The sequence below is a fragment of the Tetrao urogallus genome (assembly GCF_951394365.1).
Source record: "Tetrao urogallus genome assembly, chromosome: 6".
NCBI classification, from domain to species: domain Eukaryota; kingdom Metazoa; phylum Chordata; class Aves; order Galliformes; family Phasianidae; genus Tetrao; species Tetrao urogallus.
In genome coordinates this window covers 40,198,618-40,218,244 of record NC_136819.1, presented here as the reverse complement: position 1 = coordinate 40,218,244, position 19,627 = coordinate 40,198,618, and the positions used below count along the sequence as shown (strand labels likewise).

At 38.9% G+C, this 19,627-nt stretch overlaps 1 protein-coding gene and 1 pseudogene across 7 annotated transcripts in view; both read right to left on the bottom strand.

Moving 5' to 3' along the window:
* Positions 1-19,627, bottom strand: part of NRXN3 (neurexin 3) — a gene marked incomplete at both ends in the record, with an annotated part of 895,090 nt that overhangs the window by 477,467 nt on the left and 397,996 nt on the right. The gene's annotated exons all lie outside the window — the stretch shown is intronic.
* LOC306947637 (HUWE1-associated protein modifying stress responses 1 pseudogene) lies at positions 17,962-19,615 on the bottom strand (annotated as a pseudogene). The gene is made up of 2 exons: positions 19,537-19,615; positions 17,962-18,524 (listed from the first exon to the last, which is right to left on the bottom strand). The product of its transcript is annotated as an HUWE1-associated protein modifying stress responses 1 pseudogene (transcript).

The following is a 19,627-nucleotide window of genomic DNA, read 5'->3' as shown; positions in this document are numbered from 1 at the left end:
GATTATAGTCTTGGTGGAGACTCCACGGGCAGGAGGTTACCAACACCTGAGGAAGTTTGATTCCAAACTGTGTATCTCCATCCTGAAACAGATGAGAACTGCAATTGCCTCAGGATATTGATTCTGCACTGCGTTGTGCAGGTGGGTAGCACGTTTCTCTTCCTCATCAGTGAGTATTTGTCAGAAATTTTTCTTTCCTAAATCTTGTCTTCAGCAGCAATAGTACAGGTGCAGTTTGGACCATCCTCCCTCCTGCTGCCTAGGAGAGGATCAGAAAAAGCTCATGCACTACCATCAAGGGCTGTAGAAAGATACAGGGACTTCATAAAAGAAAACTTCCTCCCTAAAGCAGTAAAAGTTCTACAAATCCACCCTGTTTGACATGCAGAGCAATCAGAAAAAAGAGGGGCCTCTGCCTGCAGAAAGAAATGGTAATGAGAAATAGGAACAGAGAAGGATTCACACACCAAGTGCTCTCAAAAAAAAAAAAAAACAAGTGTTTTCTACATCTTTCATTTCCAGACCCTGAGAAAGGTGACAGAGCCCTAGAGCCACAGGCAGCACACCACAGCAGGAAAAGCCTCAAGTTCACATCCTACAAATCCACTCTCCTGCCAGTCAGAAATCCTACAAATCTAGAGTGATTAAATACTATAAATATTATCCTAATATTCATTTGCTACCCTTCTTCTGCTGAAAAGAGGCTTTCAAAACGGGGTGGCCCAAATCAGATGTAGAAAACTATTTTCATGTAGAAATTGTGCTTAGGACAGACAGCTCTTGCTGAGCTTCATTAGTATTATTTTAACCGTTAGTTATACGTTTGCTTGGAAGGCTCTACTGCATATCAGCTCCAGTTTGCATATTCGCATGGCACTAATTGCATTAGTACATTTCACTGTTGAAAGACAGCTGTCGCATTCATGCCAAACGATCTGATTACACAAGGTTTTGCCTAAAGGTGGTTCTAAGACCACCCCAGTAGCTGAGATCTGCTCAATAAATATTAGGGAAGCTTTCAGAAAGGAAATAATTAAAAATCCCATATGACCACAAAACCAAACTTATGTTTGTTCTTGGATATTTTCTTCAGTTTAGATGCTCTTTTCAAAAGGAGACATCACCTACCTTTGGGCTGAATAGTGATGATTTTCTGCCACTAGAACAACAGATTATAGACCACAATTTGATCTCCACATGGACCCACTACAGACAAGTAATTTACCAATGAAAAACCCAACACTACCTCTATTTATATATTATTATTATTATATTATGTAAATATATATAAAAATATAAATATATATAAATATATAAATATAAATACATAAAATATATATATAAAATATATTTATATATATTATTATAACCTTCCTTCCAAGAAGACAATGCCAGGACTTCTGGAAAGGCGAAGTTAATCCTTCCTCAAACAGAAGAATTCTGGCTACCTCAAACCCTAGATTTAACACTCAGAATACTTTGGCCATATCTAGCAACCATTTTCTCTCTATTGTCTCACCAACATCTTACCTCTATCCTGGCACAGAAAACATCCTTGAATTCCACATGCCAAGAAAAAAAGCTTTTTTTTTTGTGGCAACCTCTGTTGCCACAAGCATAAACAGAACAGTGGATTACTGATTTAACCTGTATGTACTGAAGAAAGTCACATCCCAGAATACACTCCATGTAACAATAAGCTAGTAACTTTTAATAACTATCCAATATTCTTTTTATACAATATCCAATGTAGCTTTGTTGTGCACTGTCACACATCTGTCTCATTTCATCCCAGAGGTGGATACAATACCTGAATACAGCTCGTAAATCACTTCAGGCTCTCTTCCAGTGAAGGTGCCAGACAAATGAGAGCTATTATTAGCATGGACAGTGCCAACCACCAGCACTTAAGGCTAACACTTTTGCCTGTCAGAACAAGGTCCTCCCCCTGCCACACTAATACCACATCTATCTTAACACAGGAGCAGCAAATATATCAAGTTATGCTGTCAGAGAGAAACTCAATGTGATGACCATTCAAAAAGCTCACATTTTCTGGGACCTAAAGCATACCCACAAGCAACAGTGAAGGCACACAGTATTGCCTCCTTAGAAAGAGAAAAGATCTCAGAAATATCAAGGTGCCAGACAGCTGCCAGTAAGCACATAATGAAGGGTAGCCAGATTCTACCAGTCCATTCTTAGGCAGCTGCTTAAGATGTAGGACATAACTTTAAGATGACCGCCATTGAAATTAGCCAGGTGCGGCTTTGCATTCTGAAAAGAACAGTGCTTCCTGTAGGAGTGCCTCCAGGTGTACAGTTTAGACTGCCGAACAAATAAATCATAACCTATAGTAGAAAGAAGTCTCCAGAGGATATGAGAAAAAGTCAACAAGAAGTTGTTTACAGCATTTATCAGCCAGCAGCCACATGAAAATAGCCTCCACCGAAAACCTATTCATGTTTCCTCACGTAGCTTTTCATTAGGTTGGATTTCCAAAGGTTCATGACTAGTCAGTCTAGCTTTTAAGATCTGGAACAGACATTAAGCATCACGTAGCTCTTCATCGTGTGAGCTGTCATGGGCCATATTATTCTTTTCCCCCACAAAGCACCTCACAAAGAATTTATAGGAATATTATCTCTAGATTACAACTGAGCAAATTGAAGATCAGATTACTGATTCAATTTCCAGGGATGCTTAAAAAATCTACATTGTTCAAGCGGCATAGGCAGGACATTGAAATGCAAATCATAAGGAGGAAAAATCCCTTAAACAAGAACACACAGTACTTTTATTGGACTTACTTACCCATTGATTTTCAAGAAAATAATAAAAAAAGGAAAGCATAATTATTCTGTATGATGGATAACCAGGAATGCAAACAGAAAGTGAATTGATATTCCAAGATTGTGTACGAAATAAGTGGAAGTGCTGGTAATAAGTGATGTTCCCTAAAATCATAGAATCACAAGGTTGGAGACAACCTATAAGATCATCTAGTCCAATCAAAAAAAAAATTATCTTGGGATCTGACTGGACCACATTGCTTGCCTTGTCTTATAGAGAAACAGAATTAGTACTTCTTGCATCAAACCCAAATCAGAATATATATTTTGTTTTGCAATAAACAAAAAAAGACTTCAGAAAAGACTTCAACCCATGTTTCTGCAAATGAAACGGCTGGATACTCAGTGATATATTGCAAGCCAGAATGGCTACTTTGGAAATGTGTGGTTCATTCTGTGACAAACAAGGAAAGCAGTTCAAATTTCTGACAGTTCCTGAAATAATTTATTATTTAGAAAAGAGCAAATGAAATATAAACCTAACCAATGGAAGCCATTTTACACATTTCCTTCATTACTGTTATTTTTTTTTTAACTGTTTGACTGCTGGCCACCTCCATAATAAAAAAGTGAAAACAAAGTAAAAGTGTGAGCCACTGAAGCAGGATGATGCCTCAACTCTGACTGTTCCCTAAAACACAGTCTCAAAAGGACACTTGCAGCCTTCCAGGTGCCACTAGATACTGAAAGTATTCAAGAGACAGTGCTTCAACTCTAGAACACATCCAAGCAAGACACAAAACCGAAGCAGAAGAAGGAGGTAAAATTCAAGCACAGTCACACTTCCAAGTCTCCAACTCCATATACACATACATTAGTCATACAGAAGTATCTGCATGCCAGAACCTGATAAAACTAACAGCTAAGCAAAGTGACAGAAACAAAGAAAACCTAACATTATTTGTTAAAGACAGAGAAATAGATGTGAAGATTGTGCTCTTCAAAGCTTTCAGTGAATGCTTTTCTGCACACAGAAGGCTTCCAAGTTCTATAATGCTCACTTGTGTGCAGCTTGCCTTCAGATTAGAGATAGACTCATTCAGAGAACATAGATTTTATTACCTCCTCCAAATACAATATCAGTTTTATTCTACTTGGCATTACTCCTTAAATCTTAGATTTTGAACAAAGGAGGTTGCCTTTTGATGCCTTAAAAGTGAAAGTGACATTTGGCAAACCAGAGTACTTCATGAAACCTCTAGCAAACTTACTCTGCCTTCTGTGCTGTCTCTGTTAGGGAAGCCAAACAAGCAACCAAACAAGAATAAGAACACACACAAAAACAAACAGAAAAACAGACATGCAAAGGAATATATATTTTTTTCTTTTACTATTTCAAATTTTATTCTTGGAAGCCTCACGAAGCCATCTGAAGAGATGGAAAACAATGAGTGCAGTAGCTAAAATTTGGATTTATGTATTGCAATTAGAAGCTGCTTTCTGCCATAATACAGCAGCCACTCATTTTTTTGGTGCTGGGTAAGGAAGCAAAACAAACACTGCCAGAAGAGATGAAGTATGTACTCTTTCAAAGTTACTCTGGACCTGCAGCAATTACAACCAACGCTTTAGTAGCCTCTTTATTGCTTCTCCATACTTTTCCGTTGTCAGATAGTAACAAGGTTCACATCCCTTCCTAAGCCAATGCTTTTAGCTATTCAGGCCATTAGAAAATGATTTTGAGAATCTCCCATGAAGAGATTCCATGCTGATGCACAAACAACAACTTTCAGCAGAGAGTTTCCACATCAATGAAGAATGCTCCGTATAAGAGTTCAGAATAATTTAGGGAAGATAAAGAGACCTCTGCAGGTCATCAGGTCCAAATCCCATGCTAAAAGCATGACCAATTTAGATCACTTCCAGTCAAGCTTTGAATTATTGCCAGGATGGAGATTCCACCCATCCTCTGAACAACTTCTTTCAGTATTTGATTGTCCTCACTAAGAAAAAAATTTCATCTTACTCAATTGAAATCTCCTGCACTGCATCGTGAGACCATTACCTAGCATCCTATCACTGGGCACTATGAAAATATTCCAGCCCTATCTTCTTTACATTCTTCCATTTTGAAAAGACAGCAATTAGACCCTTCTCGATCCTTTCCCTCTTCAGAAGGAACATATCCAGTTCTCTATCTCCTTCTTTGTTTCCTAAATGTCTTGGTGACTCTCTGCTAGACAGAATTCCATTACAGATTTCCAACTCCTTTCTTGTAATTGGGAGTACTCTTAAGAGAGAGGAATAGACACTTTAATCGAATTGTTGACTCTTTTGCTATTACAGACCTGTACACGCTTGGAATTTTCATTGCGACGTCATCTTCATGACTAGCGCTCAACTTCAGTCAGCTGTTCCTGTTTTTTTTTTCATCTGCTCACTATCCAATTTGTGTTCAGACTGTACTTCTGCATGAGTCTTTTTCACAACACAACCACAAGATTTTACATTAGCTTTCACCGAACTTTCATGGGACTCCTGCCAGCCTATTTCTCCAGCCACTCACATACTTTGAATTTCAGCACTGCCATTTGGTCTATCAGTTGCTCACCCACTATCATCTAGTATTACCTGCAAATCTAAAGAGAAGGCTTGGTTTATTCCATCCTATCACCTCAGCTGCTGATGAAAACATTAAAGGATATCAGCTCTGATTCTTTAGGAAGATTGCTATCGTATGCATATCAGCTCTTTCCATACATTGAAGTATTAGCTACATGGGGAGGAGTCATCAGTTCTGTAATTAGGAGATAAACCCGTTTGCTGAGGAGGTACATCTGAGCACACCTTTCCAGGAGGAGGAGCAGCAACACAAAATAAACTTCGTCAGTTTATTAGTTATAAGACACCGATGCCAGTTGCCTAGATACACATTCCTAAAACCCTAATGAAGCTCTTTCTGAAGAAGTAATGAGGAAATCTGGAGTCTGACGAGACATTAATTATAGAGCTAATAAGAAGCCCCTCTGTTATTAGCTGAGCTCTGCAGCAGGAGTGCCCCTTTCTCAACCAACTTGAATAGATTTCCGCTTAAAGTGAACTCTTGCAGTCACAATGCACTTAAATACTACAAATAGAAAGTCTGCACTATTTCACAGCTTTCAAATGATAATAAGATGTATTTGGTAACATCAGCAGAAGTCCCTCTGAGGCACAGTTGTAGTGCTAGTTGCAATTATTGAAATTTAACTACTTCTAAAGCTTAAAATGATGCTTCAAATACAACATTCACATCCAAAATACTGGTACTACATTCTAGTGTCCATATGATTCAGAAACACCCAAAAAACTGTAATTTGTTTCTAATTATGACAGTTCATAAATAAACAACGAATAATCACACTGACAATTTGAACAAATGAAGAAAATAACTAATTACAGGGTGACTTGGCCAGCTACTGTTTTGCCTCTGAATTGTCTGTAGTAGGAAACAGATAGGAAACGTCACGTGGCAGAAGCCTTCAGATTATACTCAGGGGGTCTGAAAAGAATGCACAGAATCTTTAAAAGAGTGTACGTCTAATCTGAGACTCCTGCACTTGGGACACAGTTACAGCTAAACTACAGAATCAAGTCAACTCCAAACCAAGTCTGAGTTCAGAACACAACCCACCACACATTAAACCAGCAACTACTAGACCAGCAATTTGGGCTGCATTACATACCTTCTGTTTTGTATTCTCACAGCTCACGCATAGCAGGCAATGTGATTTTATAGTGCTGTTTCTGCTCTAAGAAGCAGTCAAACTTGAATGACTGACATCGCATCTTCATGGCCTGACTTCATGCCACCCGTCATGACTGCTGGCTGCAGGAGACTGTTGAGCTCCTGAGCCCTGCACTCATGTTTCGCCAATTATCCATGGCTCACTGGCCAATGCCCTTTGCATTCTCAGTTCCACAAAGGAAAATCTCCTGCATAATTATAGCGATGGGAAATGACAGATTTGGAGAGCACATGCTTTCAGCCCAAGATCTAACAACAAGCACACTGAACTGTTCTGGAGATCTGCTCCAGGCTTTCCTGGATGAATCCTAAAAGGAATTTCACCTCTCATATTACAGAAGAGGCCTGTAATTTAAGGTTTCTCTTCTAGCTCAGATGAGTCCTCAGCAAAGAATAGTAATCCTACTCCTGAGCCTCATATTTAAGAATGAACATGTATAATCAATGAATATACAGATGTTATAATTATGAAATAAACAAAAGCATTTCGGCTAAGCAGGTTGTTATACCGAAAAGAGAATAGATAGAGTGCTTATCCTTGCCATGGGCTCGCTGTAAAACTCCAAAGAAGGGATCTCCAGAAAGAGATCCTTCCCCACTGGTAGTCAGCTCTTAAAAGGGTCTAGGAGAGGTGGAGCCAGGCTCCACCCCTTCCAGCAGCATCAGTGAATTGCCTTCACCTGTGCTCTGTGGCTGACTCATTGTTCACCTCAAGTGTTCAATCAGAGGTTCAGGCCATGATTCAGCAGTTCCCATACAATGGGGAAGTCACATAGAAGAGGTTGATATGAAAGATTACTGTCTCAAAAGGGAACATGCAAGCAGAGTTGCCTATTAGTGCTTTCTAAAACTGTGTCTTTACAAATATACTAGACACAGAAACAAAGAATTATGACCAGGAAGAACACGTGTCACATGTATCATACTTAGAAAAGGATATGGCTGATCTTAGGTTCCTGGTTTGTCTCTCAGTTGTATGGCTGGTGTCACACAATGCATATGACACAACTCAGCAAAGTGTCACTTTTCACCTTGTCCCTCAGTTTTCCTGATCACAGTTACAGGAGTTAACATTTAATAGTTTTCCAGCAGTGTTAATAAATGTTTCAAAATAAGTATGGAAAGGAAACATCCTCACATCATGCTTCCCTGCAGAACAGCTAGGAATGGCTTCAGTCCAGTGTCTTGTCATAACACCCAGCAATAGTCCAAGGAGGTCCACCTCCCACAAACTTCTGCCTAAAAGGCCTATACAGAGATAAGCCCTCAACAGAAGAGATCATGAGATGTGCTGGCATGGAGTGGCTTTTTTCAAACCTTAGTGGAACTGAAAAATCTGATGTGCATGACAGAACACCTGGAAGGGGTAAGAACCTCAAAGAGTAGCTGGGTATCAGCCACACTGCACAGTTTGCAGAGCCAGAAGGGCATCCTTCTATCTAGCTCCTATCCTTAGCTCCCCTCTGTCAGACATCACAGAGTTAGGGAGAAACTGCTGGAGCAAACTCACCAGGGACACAGCAGTAACAGTAAAAAGCAAAACAAATAATTCTGCTTTGGAAAATGTAATTAAATAGTCTTCATCCTAGCCACTTTTTCTTGAGCTTTGCATCCACTGTTCATGGACAAAAAAAAATTCTTAACACTAGATTAAGTTTTATGTCCATAAAATTTTACCCATAGAAAACAAACAGTTTCTCTGCTTTCTGCTTTTTCTTAATGCATTTTTATGCCTCTAGGTCTCTGTTTTGACTCTAGAGGCTGTAAAAAGTGTTCAGAACACTGTTACCTGGATAAACACTCTATAAATTACAACTGATATTTATCAGCCTTCTGGCAATTTCACTACAATAGAAATAGTATAAGACTGTATTTAGGTACATAAGATATAGTTAATAGATACCCAGAAAAAAATACATGCTCTTCTATTCTAGATGAAATACATATACACAACTTTAATTAACTTGTCCTGCATTTGGAATTCCACCAGGACACAAAGCAAGCAGGATCATTAAACCCTATCATATTTTCAGTCCAGCCTGATATTACACTGCAGCCATTCAAATCAATTTACCCAACAGAGATATTTGTCCCTGGCCTGTCACCATAGCCCCTACCAAGAGTCTTGCACTTCTTTATCTTTTGGCAGGGCCATCATAAACAAGTGACACAGAGGGTGATGTATTAGAAGTCAAATAAGTTATAAATCCTCCATCCCTTCACCAGCCATCAGCCTGAGTGAATTTACTTCAGCTAACACTGGCAAAGACTCCCTAGCTGCTCTCAGGAAGAAGTCAGATCTAAAATGATATGTTCTTCAAGGTAAAGCTCTTCCTTCTTTTTAGGCAAATAAGGCATTGTAATGGGAAGGAAATGCAAAACTACATATCTCTGAAATGCACTGAGATAGTCCTAAATAATTCTGAAGCCTATCTAATGTATTCAGATGCTTGGAAGATGGAAGATTTGCATAGCACCACTCCACTCTCTTTCAGCAGCTGCCTGGAGTTTCTTGCAAGGTCTTAATGAACACCCCTAAGGATGGCCCTGCCATGTTTCCTTTTCATGTAACAGAACTGACAACAATTGAAGAATTGAGTAGCCACTCGGATGGCTCAAGGAATCCTTGAGTGGAATGGTATGCAGCTGGCCAGCTGGTCTGGACTGGAAGAGCAACACTTGCTAAAGTACCCAACATCCCAGCATCCTATTTTCTTTGCATGCAAATGACATCCCTTTATCTACTGTAGATGAAAGCAGGTACAGCAGAGTATCACTGCCATGATTCTCTGTTTATTTATCAGCAGGTATCACAGCTGCTAAGCTCCTCGGCCTGTACTGCTTCTCTGCTTATTTTCAGCAAGCAGCAGTATATACATCAGAACTTGAGGACCATTTACATGGCCAGATCGACAAAAGATAGCTTTGCCATGTCAGGTCAGCCTCTGGATATGAATAGCTACGTTAGTGAAGCTACTGCATTCTGCATTCTCTCTGGAGACAAAACTCTGGAAGCATACCAGTGAAGCCAACAGCCTCAGCCTTTTCCATGGCACAATATACATGCTGCTCAGCAGATGACTAGTTTGATTGCAGATTCAATATTAAAGAATTCTGTTTGACACTATACATGTGATTTTCAAAAAAAAAAAAAAAAAAAAAAACACAAACAAAACCACACATCACTCAGCTGGTATAAGTAAAAATGTACAAACACCTTCCCACAAAGAAAAAAATCTGTTCTGCTCAAGACCCAGAACTTCTCAGTTATGACAGCATGGTATAATGACAGCATGTCATGTCTGAAGTTTCTGTAAGACCAAGCAAGGCCATCAGGCAACTCTGATGCATCAGAGAGTCAGGGTCATTGACTAGATGAGCTACAGGCTGATTCTGAAAGCTCTTGGTACACATTTTCCTATCTTGGTATACTAAGAAGAGTTCAGATGTGGGTGCTTATTCACACACCAGCATCTTCTTTACTGTGGGTCACACAAGACTTTGGAGTAGTTAGGACAGAGGGAGTGATTCAGCTCTCAGGTACGGCCAATTTGTTCCAACACGGAATATATGCTGCAAACTTCATCTCTTTTCCAGTCATCAGCCCCACAGAAACAGCTTCCTGGTAATTAAAAAATAATTGCAGTTCAAAGCATAAACCATCAGTGCAACATGATAAACATAACTTTTTGTTCAGATAACAGGCAAAGTTTTAGTCATTTAAATTCTAACTTCAGTTTGGAACAAGTTTAGGTCAGTATTTATAACCAAAGTTCCTTCCTCATAACAAGTTTAGCTGTGAGGCTTTCCAGCAGTTATCAGTCAACCCATTCTGCTCTGCTATCTGCTTCCCTGCCCTGCATCCTCTCATGAAAGAGCATGTGCAGACATACACATCCACAAATACACGTTTGTCTCAGTCACTCAAGACCATCATAAAGGCAGCAGTTTCTTCTTTCCCATGCACACATCTCATTATCCATCCTTAGTATACATCTTGAGTAATACAATTTACTTCAATGTCACCAAGAGAAAGACATTGCTCTGGGACTATCATTACCATAAACCACAATCTGCTGCCAATTTATACATCCCTATCCACCCCTTGTTTTATCTTCTTTATAAATGATGACAGTGTTTTGCACTTCTGGTTTCATTTCATTTTTACATCTTCAGGAATTTTCTTACTGCCTTTTCTCCCCATCAACATGCTTTACTCTTTGGTGCCCACCACATCCCTTTATCTTTTAGTCCCCTCTGCTGTGATACTGTTGTCTTGTAGCTGTACAAAGGTAGTTCCTGATCTGTTACAAATAAGCCTTTCAAGTCAGCACTGAGCAGCATCTTCAGAGGGCCTCATGCTACTGCCAGACGTACCAGGACAGACCATCAGAATAGGCCATCTGTGAATAAGACATCTCAAACCACGGTCCTTCAATAGCTCAACAGATGAAAGGAGTTCATGTTCTTCAGATTTTAAGATCTCTGTAGCACTGACTGCTTTTACAACTTAGCTACATCGTCCTTGGGCTCTAACACAAATTCAGGTGTGATAAAAGGTTATGGGAAGAAGAATGAGTCATGACAGGAAATGGCCAATATTTATATTCTGCTAAGAATGAAAAAAAAAAAAATACTGCTAAGAATTTACTAGAGGGAATCAAAGAGATCTTCAGCTGTAGGTTTAATAATACAGGTTGCAATCAAATGTACAGGAATCTTGATGTGGTGGTCTCTGAGCTGGTAGTTCAATATCTGAACAGTGGCTATGAATTTATGCTAATGTCTACAGGGGATAAAAATCTTGGTTTTGGTGAGGAATGTTAGAAAAATTCACTGGAAAACAAGAACAGCACCCCTTTATCAGGGGTGGCACTTCCGGATATAAAAACAGAAATACATAAAGATTCAAAATCCTAAGAAGGGACTTTTATCTAGACAGTAATTAAAGTTGGTCAGAAGGAAGGACTAGCAGGATTACTTAATGCAAAATAAGGCAGCTTATTCATTCTGTATATAAAGAGAAAAACATCTCCAGTTTATGAGAAACATAGCTACCTTAATGTTAACAGGGACACTTCCTTTATGTTATTCTGTAAGTTTTAATTAGGCCTCCATTTCACTGAGATTCCTACTTCTGGGTAATTTCATGAAGATATTACCACGGATTAGACTACACTGTAGCCTCTGAAAAGAAGTGCTGAGAAATAGAGAGTCAAGAAGCTACTTCTGATGCTCAGTAAGGAAGCATCCAAAGTATATTGTCTCAGGGATGCTGTGAACGAATCCATGCAAAGAGACTGGTGGTCCAGTTGGTGTGAAATAGGAGGTGCTGAATTAGTGATGATGAGAGAGTATTAGAGATGCATCAATCCACTACTAGAACCAGTCTTATGAGTGGCCTTATGTTTGTATATGTTTCCATCCTGCACTATTCATGTTGGTTCACTGAACTTCTGGGTGGAAAGGCTTATAAAACATGTCTTAATACAACAACATTACTCCTAAAAACTTGAAGAACTTTTGGAAACAAAAGGGGGACATATCCAGTTCCAGAGTGATAAAATTTATTCTTCCTCTCTATACTGTTCTGCTTTTAGAAAGTTGGAGGATTATTTCTTTTTTCATCTGTTTCTTTAGACTGCTTAGATGGCAGTGTTATATTCTGTTAAAGAGCTGCCATATTCTAACCCAAAGGTGTGGATAATTATCCTAGTAACTAGTCTAAAAAGCACCTTACAAAGATGCTACAGAATCACAACTATCAGTTATCTATCCCTGAAAGACACATGGACTCTCTCCAATACTTAGCACCTTTTAGTAGTTTTCATAGATGTAAAATACCTCTTTTCCATTTTCATAAACCTTTTATGTCCACATTCTACAGATGCAAACACTGGAAGATTCAGAGAAAGAAAGAATCTAATCCTAAAGGGCATGCGCTGATACCACATTTCAAGTATGCAAATGGATTCTTTGTATCAACTGATGCAATCACTATAGCATTAAAAATAAATCAGTGACTTCTTTTACTCATTGGTGACATTCATCTGCACTTAGTATTTCATTCAAATTGGGACAGAAAAAAAGGACTGGTCTATTTTGAATCCTTGATCACATGTATACAGTAAGCAAAAAGCCACACAGCTGTAAACAGCCACACAGCTAAGAAGAAGGAACACTAAGAAAAGCAATATATTGCAGGCAAAGACCATTTTGCCACTTCAGGATTTCAGTAATGCTCAGGGAAAGCCTATACATTAAAAAACATTATTATTGACTTTCGTTAAGACTTACTTTTAGTTTTTTTCTTGTACTTCTTGAACTTGTACTTACTTATCACAGTACATAAAAACTAATAATTAAGTGTAAAAGTATGATAGATTTACTTTATAAAGGGTTATATGCTTAAACAGACAACTCCACAAAGAGTTCCTCATTATCTGAAGAGCACTACACACAGGAAATAGCTTCCTGTTCTTCAGTTTGAGGCCACGTCAACTGTACTTTAGGCATAGGAGAACATATTCCCTTAAAATCTTTAAAACTCCACATAAACTATGGACATTTCACCCTTCTGGGAAGGGGGCTCTTGATATTCAGCAGATTTTTCCTACTAGGAGGGAGTCATTTCTATGCTTAAAAAATTATAAGCTTAGCATTTGATGGACACCCCACTTGGGCTGACCACAGAGAAGTTTTCAAAGAAATCAGGTAACATGCCCACTGAGTTAAGCTCCCTTTTCCTTCAACAGTTCTTGCTATCTTCATGCATTTGGGACTTTAAATTCTTGGGAACCATTTATACTTACACCATGTATTGCTTACTTATATCTGTCACTCCCTAAATTCTACTCATTTACATCTGTAAACAGTACATTAGCTACTAGACAGTTCCTAATCAGTCTTTCTTCTTTAGGATCCACGCTATCTGCTGAATACTATTGTAAGAGACTTCCTCTCTAATGAAGTGGTTGAAAATTAGCCTTACTGGTTGCTCCTGTATGGTATAGAGAGAAAATAAAGAGCATCAGCTTACTTTCTTACTTCCACCTATCTCTCCCCAGTCCCTTTAAAAAAAATGTTATCTTGCTGTGCTGCTGGGAAGAACTGGCTTGTTTCCATGGAACAAGCCCAGCATTAGAGTAAATTTCTGAGAAATCTCCCTGTGACAGATTTCTTAACTGCAGTCCCTTTCAAACAAGACAAGAGCCCCTAATATGCTAAATCCATTCTGTCTTGGCTTGCTACCAAACTTGCTGAGAAAAGTGGTAATCGCTTTATCAGTTGTGGAGAGGTGCAGGAAAGAGTTTAAGATATTCATGCACCACAAAGAAAACTCTAGATTTCACCAAGATGCCAAAGTACATGCATTCTAGGATAACATCTGTACTGCCACCCTCGAACCTTTCACTTCTTCCAGTTTCGTTGACGTTCCCCCTCCCTTCCTTTTGCTTTCTTTTTACCTTTTTTTAAGACACACAGGCAGTTTCCAGAGACTGAATGCTTTTTTAGTTGATGACAAAGAAAAAAATCTTCCCACAAGAAGTTATTAAATCAGATTTTCACCCACCCTCTGCTTTTCTGCATATACCTTACCAACTACTTCCAAACTCTGAATGGTCCCACAGCCCTTTTTGCTTTTCCTTATCACATATCCAAAATGCAAGTAACTGATATTAACTGCCCACTTTGCTAATGCAAGTTAGAGAAAGAAGTACTCCGGTGGGCTTAATCGGCTAACTAAACTAATCATTCTACTAATACAGGCGTGCATGAATTTAGTTCATAAGACAGTGACAAGCTTTACATATTTTTTTAATCTAAGAATTAGATGATTTAAGCCCTGAAGGATTCTGTTGTACTTCATTGAGTTGGCTTACTTCCAGTGTGTCTACACTCCACGTGTCTATGTATCTCCAGTATGCCTGTAGGGTAAACTAAACCTGACCAAGATTTGCTTAGTGGGAAACAACTCTACCAGTCAAGCCAATCACCACAGAACACCTCTGAAGAGAACAGCAGCAGCAATATGCAACTACTCACTGAAATGCTAGGAGAAATACTACATGTTTGGGTGTTGTGTTGAGGGCCATGGTTTAGTGAGGACTATTGGTGATGGGTGGATGGTTGGACTGGATGATCTTGTAGGTCTTTTCCAACCTGGTGATTCTGTGATACACTAAAGCTTACAAGCAAGCCTCCATTTAGATTTGTGCCAGCGTTGGACGACACCATTGTTTCACCTATTTCCCAAACAGTGAATAAGGTTTTTAAAAAAAAAAAAAAAAAAAAAAAGCAAGCCAGGAAAACTAGTAGAACAGTCAAGATATAAGCTATACTTCCATGCAGTGAAGAGAAAAATGTATTTATGAGAAACTTATTTAAAAAGTCAACGCTGTGCTTTCTAAGCACGAACAAATGCCAATGCATGTACAATACTGGTCAAGAAAAATGAACTGAAACAGATGCAGAAAAAGACTACCAGGGGACTTACAAGCCTATCTGATGAAGGAATATTAAAAGAGCTTGGCCTGTCCAGCCCAGCTAAATAAACGTTGAGAAGGGATACATTTGCCATGCTCAAATACCCAAGGGTAGAAATAGCTGAGGAGTGGAAATGACTATTTAACTAAAGGACAATAGTGGTATGAGAACAGATGGTTATAAACTGCCAAAGAATAAATTTAGGCTGGAAATTAGACAAAGGTTTCTAATCAGCAGGGCACTGAAGCTTTTAAACAGCCTTCACAGGGATCAGGCCAAAAATCTGCTTTAATTGAGGAATAAAGCTTCTCGTATTACTGAAAACATATTATGAAATACGGTTCCCTATAAAACCACAGTATTGAAGGCAATGACTTCTGAGGTTCCTTGCAGCCTTCTGCTTCTTGGCCTTTTACACTAAAAATCCATTCATAGCACCATCAACACATCAAAAGTACCATCATGAAATACACTGATTACCTAGAAGTACGATAGCTTCTCACAGAGGGATTTCTAGAGCAGGTAATTCTGGGAAGAAAACTGGACATTAATTTTTTCATTACCTTACTAATAAAGCCACAGAAAGACAGCAAGTGCAGGCAGTACAGGTAATTTCTTTCAGAGCTTATAAAACAGAATTATTGAAAAATCTTACAATCTCCTACTTAAGGAAAACTTCTCATCACATCCCTGCACACCAGAAAGCCCTCTTGATAACTACAGTCACTGGAAGATGCACTCTGGCCATGCAATACCCTTATCAAAAGGCTATCAGTTATTCTTCTCATTGCTTATTTTTATTAAACTTTTCCATAAAACTCAAGGACAGAGCTCAAGATGAAGATCACAACTGAGAATTAATAAACAGTCCTCATTCCCCATCAATAAGGTACAGTAAAGTCATTTGTAGGCTTACATATATTTGCAAACATTTGAACTTTCCAAAGTGCACGTGACAAAAATATTGCAGCGGTGGGAAAGTAATTTTCATTACTCTGAAAAGTATTTGCCCCATTTGTTTCATTTCTTAGTCATGGATGCATGTCCGAGGATATGCCATGCAACCATTACTTTGGGATCACCAAAAATGCTCCACAAAAATGGGAATGGACCACAAAACCTTATGTCATCTAAGCAACTTTTTCTAGATAGCCACTTGTATGCCACTCTGAGTAGATGACCTCAAGGACATTCTGTTGAGAAGGCCATGGAGATGCCATTTGGACTAGCATTCCTCAGAAACTGTGGAAACAGTTAAGAGTGGGATTTTTTTGATAGATAATGCATTTCAGTGTTTCTTCAAAAAAATCTTCAGCAAATCAATAAGAGATAATGTGTGGTTTCCAGTCACAGGTTCCATCTCACTGGGGAAATTCAAAGAACTGACTTTGTGTTTCAAAGCAAAGTAGATACAAAGGCTATAACCATTACTGCTACTAAATGCTTCCTTTCATAGACAATGGGTAAGATCATTCTCACTGTGACTGAATCCACTGATGACTGGAGGTTTTCAGCTGCATGCCTGATTAAATGCCACCTCTCAGAATTCCTGGATAACAGAAATTAAATTTTAATGCCCTTAATCTAGTTGATATTTTTTTCATAAGCCCTTCCTCCCCCTCCCCTTTCTTCTGTGTTATAAATGACCAATTACCTAATCTGAGGTAATGCAGACTCTGGTTGAGGCTAATGAAGACACAGTGGGTGAGATCCTGTTTGCAGCACCAAGTCCCATTAGGAAAGATTAATCACCTTCTAACTTACAATCCCACATTTTGGCTCCAAACAGTAAGAAGGCAGAGAAAGAGGCATCCATCACATTAACCAAATAATGCAGCAAACGCCTTGTGGCTGATCAGCAGCACAGTGCCCTCCTGTCAGGAAGTGTGCAAGCAAAGAGCAGTAGCAGCAGTTCTGTGAAGCTGTTCAGAGATCTCCACAAGTCAGGGAAGGGAACGACCCCCAAATGTGCTACAGATTTGTACTTCAGAAGAGAAGGCTGCATCAGCCCCTGAAAACGAAGACCATCACATTGTGATATTACCCTTTCAAAGAAGTCATAATATTGTTCCAACACAGCATGCTTAACCAGCTGAAGGAAACTGAAGAGCAGCAGTCTTAAACCTGTATAGAATGAAAGAAACCACCAGCTAGGCACTATTATTATATACCAGCAGAGCTTAAGGAATAACTCATGCAATCACACTGTACTATCTTATCTCTAATATCTACACAATATTCATCATTTCTCAATGTTCATCCACAAAACCACCTTTCACCTTTACTAAAGTTAGAATGCACACACATACTGTAGGGCCAAAGGATTTGTTCACTGTGTCAAGACCTAACCCTACATGGCAATATCTTCTTCCAGAGCTGTTTGGAACTAACCTTCATGACAGCAAGTCATTCCCTTGTTAACCTTTCTTCAGAGACAGAACAACTAATTTGTTTTATGAACTAAGACAAAAAGGTTGATGGTAGGAGAAGGGGAGACATCGCTAGAACATGTGCCTTCTGAATAACTACTGACTAATGCTGTGTAACTACCAGAAGTCAGAGTAATGAAAGAAAAAGGGAAGAATCTGCATCTTCTGCCTTTCAATCTTCATCATCAGAAAGCGCTGCACCATTAGAAACAGCAGAAATGGTTTTTGTGTGTTTTGTTTTTAATAGCTGGATTCTTTGAGAGTTGTTTTAGAATTGTACTATTTATTGCTATTGTTGTTTAAATTTCCTTCCTTTAAACAGTGGAAAAATCTTTTCTTCTCATTCACACAGTGAATAAACAGTGAATATGGGAATATGGGAAGATGGCCTCACGTTTCCTTTTCAATAATACTCTGAGGATCAAGTGGCTTTCAAGCAGCATGGTGGGTTTGAAATTTATGCAGTTTAGATCATTCTGTTGCATTTATGAGTTGGTGAGTCTGTAATGACATCGCCACACTGGGCTGAGGTACGCTTTCTAGTTCCACCATTGTCCAAGTGGAGTGCCATTTCTTCTGATATGAAAGTGTTCAAATCAACATCATGAAGTCCGTTTCTCCTTCGACTAGCATTGGAACCACTGCTCATGTGAGTAGGAGAGCCTGGGGTACTCGAGCGAACACTTATACTAGCCATTGCACCACTAAGACCATGCAGAGCTATGGCTTCATGGAAGGGTTGCAAATCAGTCTCTACAGATGAGCTAATTTCTGTTGAAGTAGCTCGGTTAGGGGATACTACAGTCAGTCTTGGAGGAGCTCTAGAATTTCTTGGAGGAGGAACTTTTCCACATAGGAAGCTGATCAAGTCTTCTCTACGAATAGTTCTTCTGCGTTTTTTAACCCAAGCTAACACATCCTTGTTTCGACGTTGATAGCCAATCTGAATTCCTACATCAAAGCTTCGCTGATGGGCATCCACACTTTCTTTGTAGAGGTTGGTGACCGCAGTGGCCTCATTCAGAGATACTCCGGAAAATTGAGAAATATCTTAATTGTGACACAGAAGGATCAGTCCTTGATCCTCTTTTTATTCACAACATTCAACAGATTGCCTGGAGATGTGGTGAATGCCCTTCCCCTGTGGACATTTCAAGGTCAGGTGAGCCAGGCTGAGCAATCTGATCTAGCTACAGGTGTATCAATTCATTGCAAGGGAGTTCAACTATTTGACCTTTAAGGATCCTTTCAATTCAAATTTTTCTATTATTCCATGCCTCCAGATACCTTCTTTGCTGAACATTCTCAGCTTTCAAGGTCCTTCAGCATCCTCATATGAAATAACTTCCCAACAGATTTTACAGCATCAGAGAAAAGCTGAAATGAGATCCCCAAAAACTTATAGTATATATTGCAAGAGAGTGGAAATAAAATTTTCAATTGTGCTTAGTCATGATCAAGTTCAGCCTCTTCATAGAGGCTAAGAGAACAGGCTGACAACACTGAGCACTCCATTTAGTTTGCAAAGTAAGAAGATGTTCCTACACAATCTAAACATAATTTTTAAAACAGTTTAAAGTTGTCTTTCTCAAGCTTGCAAAAGGAATGTTTTTAGGTTCACTTCTAAAACAGAAAGGTATACAAGACAAGCAAGAGAACTTTCTTCTAGAACCTTCTTCTTGGAGGCTGAAAACTCAGATGGTGACTCTATTATTGTCTGCTAGAGAAGAAAATAACTGCTTAAACTTCCACCAATTCTAGTAATTAAGTAGCATATTAGGAGAAAATATGAAAGAAAAATAATGCAGAGAGCTGAAATGGCAGACAGATTTAAAATTTAGTTTGACTGATCTCTTTGCAAATATGAGGGGTGCATGCAAAACTAACATTAGTACAGAATAACAAAAAATCTGATTCAGGAGTATGAAATTGTTTCTTGATGAAGCTGTAAAAAAAATCCAACACAACAGAACTTGCAAATCAGTCGTCAGAGACTCCTCTGTACCACAAGAACTTTCGAATTATTTTCTAAATATCTCACCATTTATTTCCCCAGAATAAACTTCTTTTTCCTCAAAGCCCTTCTCAAAGCCTAGTGATAAGCATGACTTGATCAACATTGAGCATGCTGT